Below are 12317 nucleotides of genomic sequence, written 5' to 3'. Positions count from 1 at the left end.
CGTCATTTGGCATTGTGGCTTAAGCCTATCCCCCTTAATCAGTATATAAGGGTCAGCACGAAACGCAGCTTTTGGTGGATTTCGCTTAAACGTATGTGAGGACGCGGGACGTCGGCTCATCTAGCTTTGGAGGTAAGAACGGCGGGTCATTTGTGCAACGCGTCAACTCTTTTACCTAACACGGTTCCTGGACGTCTTTTGACACGGTGGTGCTCTGTATCTGTTTAACTTTCAGGACAGAGACTGGTGTTGAATCGCTAAATTGAAGTATATCAGGAGTCACGTCGTGTCCCTACCAAGATGAAAATGTATTAGGATTGTACCGCGTTCCGGGCTTACACTATTTAATACTTCGTGTAAGTATACCCTTGCACTTGAAAATTAGAGACAGCGGCCTAGAATTATATCTGAAATAGGAACTAATGGTATTCCCGTTTGTCTGTTTATTTACAGCCTTCAGCTATAGCGCTGGACGTACTTTGAAAGTTGGACTTTATCTCAGCAACTATTTTTATACCAGTAAGTTGCACTTAGTGTGAACCTACTATAAGAAGTAGTTCGTGTTCAATATTCTTATTGTGAATAAAGCTATAGAAATTAATTTTGGCCATTTAATCAAATATAGAGCGATGTGTGTAATCAGGCTATGTTTCACCTATAGAGCCGATTACACTGAGTTTTATGAATTCTTATGGGTGCATTAGAAATACGGCACGAATTATGATTAGCTACTAAATTTTTTTATATTGTGACTCGATTTGTCTTGAGTGTGGACGAACTTTATGACAAAATATGTCAATTTTACTGGGGGCATCTGCTGGATTAACTGTTCACGGAAATGTGCACTTTTTTGCGGAGTACAATACCCGTGTGAATAAAGATGAGGAGAGGCTCAGCCATAGATACTGGGTAGAGTAAATACGCCAGTTGTCCGGTCTTTGACTAAAAATGCCTCAACTTGAGTAGCTTTGTTGATCTAAGCAGTGAACCTTGTCACAATTAAATAAGATATCTATTCATCCTCATGTTTAGGAGAACTATAGGATATTTCGCTGGCCGAATATCCCAAGAAAAGGATAAGGAGGACATATACCCCTTATGATGCACTGACATATGTACTTTATCCCCGAGGTAGGTGATGTATCATGCTCCTCACCATTGCCACCTTAACTTTAAGGGTTAGCTATCTGTGTAAATCCTTTTCGATTACTCTGTATCTCTGGCTAAATGTTTTAGGCCGGTTTAGGATACTTGATGTTTGAAAGTGTATATGCAATGAAATGTAAGGTACTGCCTAAATTTGTGGACCTATTTGTTATCTATTCAATATGCTGTCAATGTTTATAAAATTGTTTAGTGTAATGTTTCTGTATTTATGTGTCGTGCAATGTTGGAAGCAATGCTATAATGTGTGTTCAAAGACAGAGTAGGACATTTCATTGTGTTTTTTTAAAAAAAAGTGTATCTTTAAATTTGATTTGTTTTGCCTATTATAATTTAGACCAATCTCATTTAAATTTACAGAAATATTGGGAAACAGGTATACATATACCCTGATGAAGGCGGTTATACTTTGTTCATACCGCCGAAACGCGTCAATGCTCAAAGAGTGAATGTGGATTAAGAAATCAAGGAAAATTCGAAATAATTGTGTTATTTGAATTTAGTCCTTTTTCCTGTAGCTCCTTTTTTTATTGGAATGTTTTTATTTATTATTGTTCCGTCCTGTGTTTGTTTCCCAATTTTTAATCAACATAATGTATGTCAATAAATTGTACTAATGTTTTGATCCTATTATAGTGTTTTCACGTGTTTGAATTTTCCGTTTTTTCATTGCTTCCTTGTTATGCTTATGTATTAGTGAGTCTATTGTCTGTAAGTACCTTTGTATTGATGTTCACTTGCCCAAAGGGAATTTACTTTTTGACTTGTGTCTATTGTGGTACCCTATCCCTTTGGTTTAGGGGTCCCTCTCTCTTTTATTAAGGCTGAACAAGAACTGACCTTATTTTCCAGCCTCTCACCATCGATGGTACTAGGAGATCCGCCACCAAAGAACCAGCCAGTGCAATGGCGTGTTGACAGTCGCGGGGGGATTCGTTTCCAATCTTTATTCCTCACAAAACAGACGCGTTTCAGATTGCCTTCGTCAGTGTTTACAGCACGATACTGCGAGGGGCCATTTTAACTCAATTACGTCATAAACCATTGATCTAGAAAGGAGACTAACGCGCGCGCCATTTGTAAACAGTGTGTCCTAGTTCCAACTATACATATATATACAGATATCTATGTACAAATTTACAAAATACATTCAGCATTTACTGTACATATGTACATGTCTGTGCATGGCGAGTCACGCAATATCTTATGCATAGTGTAACCTTCAGCCCTTAGTATTTAGATCAAGCCGTGGATCGGCATAGCCACCGTACAATTCTTGTATATCCAATGCATATTCTTATGCCAAGGAACGGTGGAATGAACAGCATTTCAATTTAAATACCATGTATAGCTTCCATTTACAATCAAGCCGTGGATCGGCATAGCCGCCAGATACATGCCTCACATTGGCAAGATGTGGCGGATTGTTGGCTAAAAAGATTCTAAGGTGCAATACTTGATTACCAAATACACTAAAAAGTCTCGTATTCTAGAATGATGTGGATTCTAGGTGGTTCGAATGTAGGATATGTGCAAACCTCTTTCCTTTCCTATTTACCCATATGTATTGCCAATTTCTCTCCTTTATTTAAACCATTTGGCGCCTTGCATTGTAGGTCTATGATATAACGGGACTCCAGTCTCCGCAAACTCAGATTCCTATCCCCTCCTCTCGGATCTGGCAATACACAGTCTATGGCAAAGTAATTCAACAGCTCCCTGTTGCTCTCATGTTTCAAGGCAAAATGTCTAGCTACCGGGTAGTTAAAATCTTTATTTGCGATGGCTCGCTGGTGTTCCAGAATACTGATTTTAACACTATGTACAGTGCTGCCGATGTATCGCAACCCACAGGGACACGTGAGGCAATACACAGCATGTGTTGTGTGGCAAGTGAGAAATTTATTGATAGTTTTTTCTTTCTTTAGACCTGGAATTCGACATGACAGTACTCTTCTACTTTTCACACAGGCTTTGCATTTCCCGCAGGGGAAAAAACCTCTCATGTCCTTCACTCTGCCGGTTTCCTCCGGGATTTTCACTAGGTTACTATGGACCACCCGGTCCCGTAACAATCTTTCCTTTTTAAATGTGGTAAGGGGAGCCTTAGGTATGTCATTACCAATGATCGTATCAACCTTAAGGATGTGCCAACTCTTTCTCAGAATTTGTCTTAAGGTATTGGCATCATCCGAATAAGTTGTTACTAATCTGAATTTTCCTCAATCTTTCTCTGCTTCTACCTTTTTGTTCTTTTCCATTTTTAACAATTCAATTCTGGGGATCTTTTTGACCTTCCCTAACGTGGTTATCAGAAGATCCACATTGTACCCTCTGGTCCTGAACCTTGTAATGCTATCCTTTGCAGCCACAATAAAATCACATTCTCTCGAACAGTTTCTTTTCTGCCGAAGTAACTCGCCATACGGAATGCTCTTTATCAGCTTTGGTGGATGATTACTGCTAGCCTGAAGTATAGAGTTTCCGGCTGTTGTTTTTCTATATAGTTCTGTCTCCAATTTCCCATCTTTCTCAAACACTCTTAGATCAAGGTAATTTACTACCTGAGTGCTTATTTCAGAACTGAATCTGAGATTTATCTCATTTTTGTTCAGATGTTCCACAAATTCCTCTGCCGAGGTTGGCGGCCCCCTCCAAACCAGGAAGAGGTCGTCTATGTACCTGTACAAGACAACGATATTTTTTACCCATGAGCGTTCTTAAGGTCTTTGAGTACCTGCTCCTCCCACCAGCCAACGAACAAGTTCGCATAGCTGGGGGCGAAACAGGTACCCTTCGCCGTCCCAGACGTTTGCCTGTACAGATCACCCTCTAATAAGGAAATGTTATTGGTTAGACAAAACCTTATAAATTCAATGAGCAACTCGCTGTTTAGAGTACTTTAAAGGTCTTTTGTTCAAAAAGTGCTTGACAGCTGGTATTCCATGTTCATGATTAATACATGTGTATTAGCTGGCAATGTCCAATGCCATCAGGATATATGTGGGTTCCCACACAAGATCACTAAGCTTGTTGATAAAATCTTTTGTATCTCTGACATATGAGTCCAATTGTGTGACCCAAGGAAACAAAAAGTGACCCACATATATCGATAGGTTGTCCGCAACACTACCCATCGACGACACGATGGGTTACCCGGCGGGTTCTTGTCATCTTTGTGAATTTTCGCAATTGATAGATCGTTGGTATAACAGGATTGTTCTTTTTAAGAAATAGATTTTTTGATGAGGGTTGTGATACTCTCATTGTAATTTCTCATAATGTTTTTTTCGTAGAATTTATCGTCGTTTAATTGTCTTAACGCCTCCTGACAACACTGCTCCCTAGTTAAAAGAACAATGTTGCCACCTTTGTCCGATGGTTTGCAGACAATGTCATGATTCATTTCAAATTCCTTCAATATCATTCTTTGTTCTTTTGAGATATTCTGTCTTTTCATCTTCACAGCTTCATCATTTATACGAAATTTGATCAAGTCTCTGATCGCAGCCTCTGAGAATGCATCAATCGCATCATACGGCATCTGAGGTGTAAATTGTGATGCCGGTTTGAAGCTGGTTGATGGTGCTTCTAATTCCATTCCAATTCCTCTTATCCTTTGAGTCAGTGTACGTTCATTATTGTCATCTTTTTCCGTTCTCAAATTTTCAAGGATCTCCAACATAGACAAATCATCAGTCGTTATAATGTCTGTCCCTCTCAATTTTAGTTCCCTGGATTCTTTCACTGTGGGTTTGATCTTGAAAAATGTGTGCAATTTCAACTTTCGCACAAATTTAAAAATGTTGATCCTTGTTTGCGTGAACTCCATTTTCTCATTCGGACAGAAGGTCAGACCTAATTTTAGTGTTGATTCTTCCAATGGTGTCAATGTCCTTTTAGTCAAGTTTACAATGGTCAAGTTTCCACTCTCACAGGTGGTACCATGACCTTCTTTTTATTTATTTCTTTTCTTCGGGCATCACATTTTTTTGCAAAAGTCAATACCCTCCCTTGGAGGTAATCCCTTTCATCTCATTAGAATTTCTCTTGCTTCCACTGCTGTGTTTTCGTTTCATATTTTATCAAGCGTTTTTTCAATGAATAAAAAGAAAGTCACTGTACCACCTGTGAGAGTGGAAACCTCAGAATCAGAGGTCACTGAGAATGAAAACTCAGGAGACGAAACCCAGACTACCTCTAATGACAACCCGAGAACCCCTTTTCACATGGAATTCAACCTGATACGTCAATTGTGGTTACGGGGAGGAAAGAGCAAGCCTCCGGAATCCGTAGGAGAACAAGAAGAGGGGGTTGGAAGGGGAAAGGGAAGAGGAACAGTGGCTCCAAGAGTAACACAGAGAAAGAGAGGAGGGAGGTGGTAGCGGATAGTGACAACTTGACCATTGTAAACTTGAATAAAAGGACATTGACACCATTGGAAGAATCAACCCTAAAATTAGGTCTGACCTTCTGTCCAAATGAGAGAATGGAGTTCACGCAAACAAAGATCGACATTTTTTAATTTGTGCGAAAGTTGAAATTGCACACATTTTTCAAGATCAAACCCACAGTGAAAGAATCCGGAGAACTAAAATGGAGAGAGACAGACATTATTACGACTGATGATTTGTCTATGTTGGAGATTCTTGAAAATTTGAGAACGGAAAAAGATGATAATAATGAACGTACAGTGACTCAAAGGATAAGAGGAATTGGAATGGAATTAGAAGCTCCATCGACCAGCTTCAAACTAGCATCACAATTTACACCTCAGATTCCGTATGTTGCGATTGATGGATTCTCAGCGGCTGTGATCAGAGACTTGATCAAATTTTGTATAAATGATGAAGCTGTGAAGATGAAAAGACAGAATATCTCAAAAGAACAAAGAATGATATTGAAGGAATTTGAAATGAATCATGACATTGTCTGCAAACCATTGGACAAAGGTGGCAACATTGTTCTTTTAACCAGGGAGCAGTATTGTCAGGAGGCGTTAAAACAATTAAACGACAATAAATTCTACGAAAAAAACAATATGAGAAATTACAATGAGAGTATCACAACCCAACAAGCCCTCATCAAAAAATGGCATGAAAAATCGTTGCTGGATACAGTAGAGTATCTATTTCTTAAAAAGAACAATCCTGTTATACCAATGTTCTATCAATTGCCGAAAATTCACAAAGATGACAAGAACCCTCCGGGTAGACCCATCGTGTCATCGATGGGTAGTGTTGCGGAGAACCTACCAATATATGTGGATCACTTTTTGTTCCCTTGGGTCACACTATTGGACTCATATGTCAGAGATACAAAAGATTTTATTAACAAGCTTAGTGATCTTGTGTGGGAACCCACATATATCCTGATGGCATTGGACATCGCCAGCTTATACACATGTATTAATCATGAACATGGAATAACAGCTGTCAATCACTTTTTGAACAGAAGACCTTTAAAGTACTCGGAACATAGCGAAATGCTCATTGAATTTATAAGGTTTTGTCTAACCAATAACATTTTCTTATTCAAGGGTGATCTGTACAGGCAAATGTCTGGGACGGCGATGGGTACCTGTTTCGCCCCAGCTATGCAAACTTGTTCGTTGGCTGGTGGGATGAGCAGCTACTCAAAGACCCAAAGAACGCCACATGGGTAGAAAATGTCGTTGTCTGGTACAGGTACATAGACGACCTCTTCCTGGTTTGGAGGGGGCCGCAAACCTCGACAGAGGAATTTGTGGAACATCTGAACAAAATGAGATAAATCTCAGATTCACTTCTGAAATAAGCACTCAGGTAGTAAATTACCTTGATCTAAGAGTGTTTGAGAAAGATGGGAAATTGGAGACAGAACCATATAGAAAAACAACAGCGGGAAACTATATACTTCAGGCTAGCAGTTATCATCCACCAAAGCTGATAAAGAGCATTCCGCATGGCGAGTTGCTTCGGCTAAAAAGAAACTGTTCGAGAGAATGTGATTTTATTGTGGCTGCAAAGGATAGCATTACAAGGTTCAGGACCAGAGGGTACAATGTGGATCTTCTGAATACCACATTAGAGAAGGTCAAAAAGATCCCCAGAAGTGAATTGTTAAACATGGAAAAGAACAAAAAGGTAGAAGCAGAGAAAGATGGAGTGAAATTCAGATTAATAACAACTTATTCGGATGATCAGGGGCGTAACACAGGGCCCCGCAGGCCCCGCAGTGCGGGGGGGCCTCGGCCCCCCACGCTCCTCCAGGGGCCCCCTCACTGTCAGCGGAGGACTACAGCTGCAGTGCAAGCAAGCCTCAATCTTCGCAAATAAAATGGTGCTCAAGTTAACTGCACGCACTGCCTGAGGCCTCCACAAGTCCCCATAAATTAAACTGTACACGCACACCACGGTGACGGTCTCTAACTATTTAATGAATAAATGAATTAAATAGTGCGCAGTCCGTACGCCCGTACTCATAATTAAATGGTGCATCTGCGTGCGCGGCGCCGCGTCTACGGGGTGGGGGCGGGGCTGGTGCCACAGTCATGCGCATTGTAATTAAAAGTGCGCGTGATTTGTACCAGTACTGACTCCTGAGAAGGGTGCAGCCGCGCTGTGCCAGGATAATTATACTAGACTACTACTAGTACCAGCCCCTGCGGCTACGCTCGTCCTGTCTTCTGCTGCAGGTGAGTGTCCTGTCGTGTCGTGAGACGTGAGTATGTACGAAGCAGGGCAGGAGTAGTGGTCCGAAACGCAAGCTACTCCCCTGATGGTGTGGTGCCGCTCACCGTCCCGAGGTCGGAGTGGAGAGACTCAGAGAGGTGGGTGGTGGCAATGGAATCCTGGTATGGGCCCCTGCCACTCCACTCCACTGCAGATTTCTCCTGTTCGTTACACTTTTCGCAGCGCACTTTTAAAGCGCTGCATTGCAAAAAAGTATAACGAACAGAAGAAATATGCAGTGACTGGAATCTGAGCTGAGGCCGGAGGTGGGCAACTAGGCCACTCAGCCAGCCTCCAAGGTAATTACCCACTGCCGCAGCAGCTCACGGCCCGCCTGCAAAGCTGAGAGGCAGCATTCAGAGAGTGCAGACCGGACCTGCTTGGCTCAGACGCATGCAGGCCGGGGCCCCACTTTCCGGCCGGCCCAGCTCAGCTCACCCCTAGCCTGGCATTAATCAACAGTCCAGCGAAGTACATACTGTGATAGGCACACTATTCATAAAGGTGAGCTGTGTGTACTGCAGGACGTTTCAAAACTACAGTTTATCTTGTATTTCCTTTATTAGAAATAACTTTTTCGTTTTATATAGCCTACAAATAACTACATCATGGCACTAATGGGTAATTCCTTCCGAACTGAAAACATGCCTATTAACGGCTTATTCAGAACCGGGAGCTTGAAATCCAGTTAAGGCACAGCATGGAAAAAAATATTTTATTTAAGCCCCAAGCAATGCGCCTTCAGCCTTTCACCCCTCCAAGGTCGACACACAATGACTGTTGAGTAAAGTAGTCATAACATCTGATAGGAAAAAGATACAATTCTTGGACAGGTAGCCCTAGAAGACAAAAGCTATCCAGCTACCAATTCATACCTACCATTTTTCCTAGGTCCACAGGCGATTTGTTAGTATGGTCCCGGGTTTTCCTTAGAATTTTAGGACTTGTAGGCCTATTTTTATTTTGGGTTAAATAAGATTACAAGTCTAAGAAGAAAAAAAGGAACTTACCGAACTAGCCACAAATGAACTTGGGACACTTGGCACCTATATAGCTGTTAAATGTAACCTATTCCATTTGTGACATGTTCAACCTGCCCTTGTTTCCATTTCAACTTTATGTTCTGGTGTTTATAGTTTCGGTATTCTTTTAAAAATATGGGTCCTTTCTAATCTTACATACAAAGTATGTTTGATAAAAAAAACAGACCTGACTGAAGCTGTGGCATGTAGCTCCCAATTACTTGAAAGCTATGATAGGGAATCTGCAATGAGGGCATTTGTAAATTGCGCCGTTTATGGGGAGGTAGCAAATATTGCATCAGAGTGCTGAAGTTCCCCCAGTCCACGAGTAACTAGCTTACCCAGTCTTTTACTTTACATTCTGGGACTTCCAGAGTTGATTGTATAATGGAATAAAGAGGACAACAGGCCTCCGAAGGCAAAGAGTATACCTAGACTGTATGAGTCCAGACTGTATGAGTTACTTGCACACTGACCTAGGAATAATGAGCGCTCCATCACTTCCTTTGGCTTAGGGTGACGTACATCCCTTGACTGGCCATATATTACACTTGTTTTGTACACTGTATATAGGTGGCATTAATTAGCAACTATTGGGTATTTTTCAGATACAAACTGACGCCAAGAAACTAAGGGATGTACAATCAGTCAATTGTCAGATATTTCCATTTGTTTGACACCAGATGTAACTACCAAAGCCATTTGCGTAACTAAGATTAATTTTGCCACTCCACAGGTTGCATGTAGTGTTTGCAAAAGTCGTGAATTTTCACTTGCTACTTGATTTAATCATGATGTAATTTTATGGTAGAGCAAACATCTCAGTGGTGGGGAGTGGGCATTCGAGTGTGGGGGAGGTGCCTTGAAAAATAGTGGAAAACCTGCAGTGTGCAGTTATTTGCAAAGTTTGGAACGCATTCCCAACCTTGATCTAGTAGAGAGTTTACACATGTTAAGGGTAGTAATAAATAGCGATCCAGTGTGGGGATGGGCAGGGAGCAACCGTTGATGTATTTGGAGAACATACATTTGACATGGGTTTAAATTATCTATATCCAAATTGGTAATGTGGAAGGAAAACCTACATTTATGGGGCTGGGGGGGAGTTTCTATTTGCTACCAAGGAAAGTTACACACTTTGTTCACTTGCCTTTAGTGTTCTAGTTATGTACTTGTTTTATAATTTTTGTAATTCCCTAACCTATTGCTAAGTAAACTTTGCACTTCGAGTAGGAGAGAGATGGAATTCACAATATAAACATTTGGCTTAAAGACTGACGTGGGCAACTGTTAGGGGTGAATATTTGAGATGGATATTGGTGGGAGTTACACTGTGAGACAACGGACCGTGAGGAGCGCTATGATAAAAAGGGTGATGGGTGGTCCTGAATAGTGTCTCCTCATGGTCATAGGTTTCTGTGAATGACTTTTTTTTTTCAGTACCTTGTTGAGGATGAAAGTTTGGCGATGACTTCAAGGATGTGGTGCAAGGAATTCCAAAAAGCATCCCCTGAGCTCTCACTGTTTTCCGTAATTCTGCTTTAATCTGCCTGTGGGTCTATTGGAGGACTACTGCTGCTTGACCTCAGGTTGTTTCCTGATTTACATTTGAGGTCAAGTTACCGAGATAGAAAGGACCATATACTTGAAATAATTTGTATACATTACCTTACATTGGGGTCAAGTAACCGAGATAGAAAGGACCATATACTTGAAATGATTTGTATACATTACCTTTGAATGTAATTCTTAGTTTAATGGAAAGCCAGTGCAGTTCCTTCAAAGCAGGAGGTATTAGACTATAATGATTAAATGATGCTTCTTGGAGACTTGTGTGGATGACATTGTAGCTCATTGACATCCTGCATTCATCATTAGGTAGCGCTGCCTTTTTGCCTGGCTCTTCATCAAGCAGTTTAGAGTCATATTTCTTTAAATTGCAGTGGATTTTTGTCAGGGATGTGTCTTACACCTGTCTTTACTTACTGTCTTAAATTCTCTTTGTTATAAATTGACGTGAGCCACATAGCCAGTCTGACAAGTGGCATCAATAAATGAGTTAACTGAGATGTTAGGGTTTATTAAGCAAGTTAATATTAAAATATTAATTGTGTTGTTAATAACATTTGAGACCAGAACAAAACATTGCTAAATGATTTATGATAATCCTTAGTGGGTGTCTGCTGCACTTCAGATGGCTGGGCCAGACATACAACTACGTAACAAGAGTCGGAGCAAAAAAGAGGGGTGGGGGTGCTTAAAGACAGAAAGGGGGAAAGGAGAGAGCGGAATGGAAGGAAGGACAGGTGGGGAGACGGCCATTAGGAGAGTAGAAGGGAGGGAGGAAGAAAGGAAAAGGGAGTGGTGGAGAGAAGAAAGGAGGGTGGAAGGTAAGTATGGAAGAATAGCTAGAAGAAAGATAGAGATGTGGTAAAGCAGAAATGAAGGAAGGAGAGACGGAAGGAAGCTTGCAAGGAGATGGGGAGAGAGTGATAGGGCAAAGGAAGAAGACTTCAAGGGAGAAAGAGAAGGAACAAAGAAGGAAAAGAAGAATGGAGCTACAGAAAGGGTTGAGGGAGAAGGAAGAGAGGGGAAGAAATGGAAAGAGTGGAGAGTGAGAAGGGAAGTAGGAAAGAAGTGAATAAGAAAGGAAATAAAAGAAAGGTTGGAAAGAATGAGCAAAGGTCGGAGGGAGTGAATGTCGCCCGTTTTCAGTTGCCCATTGTGTAGCCTTAGTGTGGTATGGGGTGATCCAAGGGCTCAGCGAGCGTACTTGCATTTTATAATGCTTATAAAGGCAGATTGAGGGTCCTATCGCCACAATATGGTGGTCAGCAGGAAGCTGATGGTGGGCCGCGCCGCCAGGGTGGGGGGGCCCCATCCATGTGCTTTGCAGGGGGGCCCCCTCAAGTTTTGTTACGCCACTGCGGATGATGCCAATACCTTAAGACAAATTCTGAGAAAGAGTTGGCACATCCTTAAGGCTGATACGATCATTGGTAATGACATACCTAAGGCTCCCCTTATCACATTTAAAAAAGGAAGATCGTTGCGGGACCGGCTGGTCCATAGCAACCTAGTGAAAATCCCGGAGAAAAGTGAAGGACATGAGAGGTTTCTTCCCCTACGGGAAATGCAAAGCCTGTGTGAAAAGTAGAAGAGTACTTTCATATCGAATTCCAGGTCTAAAGAAAGAAAAAACTATCAATAAATTTCTCACTTGCCACACAACACATGCTGTGTATTGCCTCACGTGTCCCTGTGGGTTGCGATACATCGGCAGCACTGTACAAAGTGTTAAAATCAGGATTCTGGAACACCAGCAAGCCATCGCAAATAAAGATTTTAACTACCCGGTAGCTAGACATTTTGCCTTGAAACATGAGAGCAACAGGGAGCTGTTGAATTACTTTGCCAT

General features: G+C 41.4%; 1 long non-coding RNA gene across 1 annotated transcript; it reads left to right on the top strand.

Moving 5' to 3' along the window:
- On the top strand, positions 1-519 carry LOC147708616 (uncharacterized). Its single transcript, XR_015296508.1, has 3 exons — positions 1-132; positions 236-356; positions 454-519. It is a non-coding gene; the product is annotated as an uncharacterized LOC147708616 (long non-coding RNA).
- The last annotated feature ends 11798 nt before the right edge of the window (positions 520-12317 follow it).

Source organism: Lissotriton vulgaris, chromosome 6, assembly GCF_964263255.1.
Source record: "Lissotriton vulgaris chromosome 6, aLisVul1.2, whole genome shotgun sequence".
NCBI lineage: Eukaryota > Metazoa > Chordata > Amphibia > Caudata > Salamandridae > Lissotriton > Lissotriton vulgaris.
This window is presented reverse-complemented; position numbering and strand designations above follow the sequence as displayed.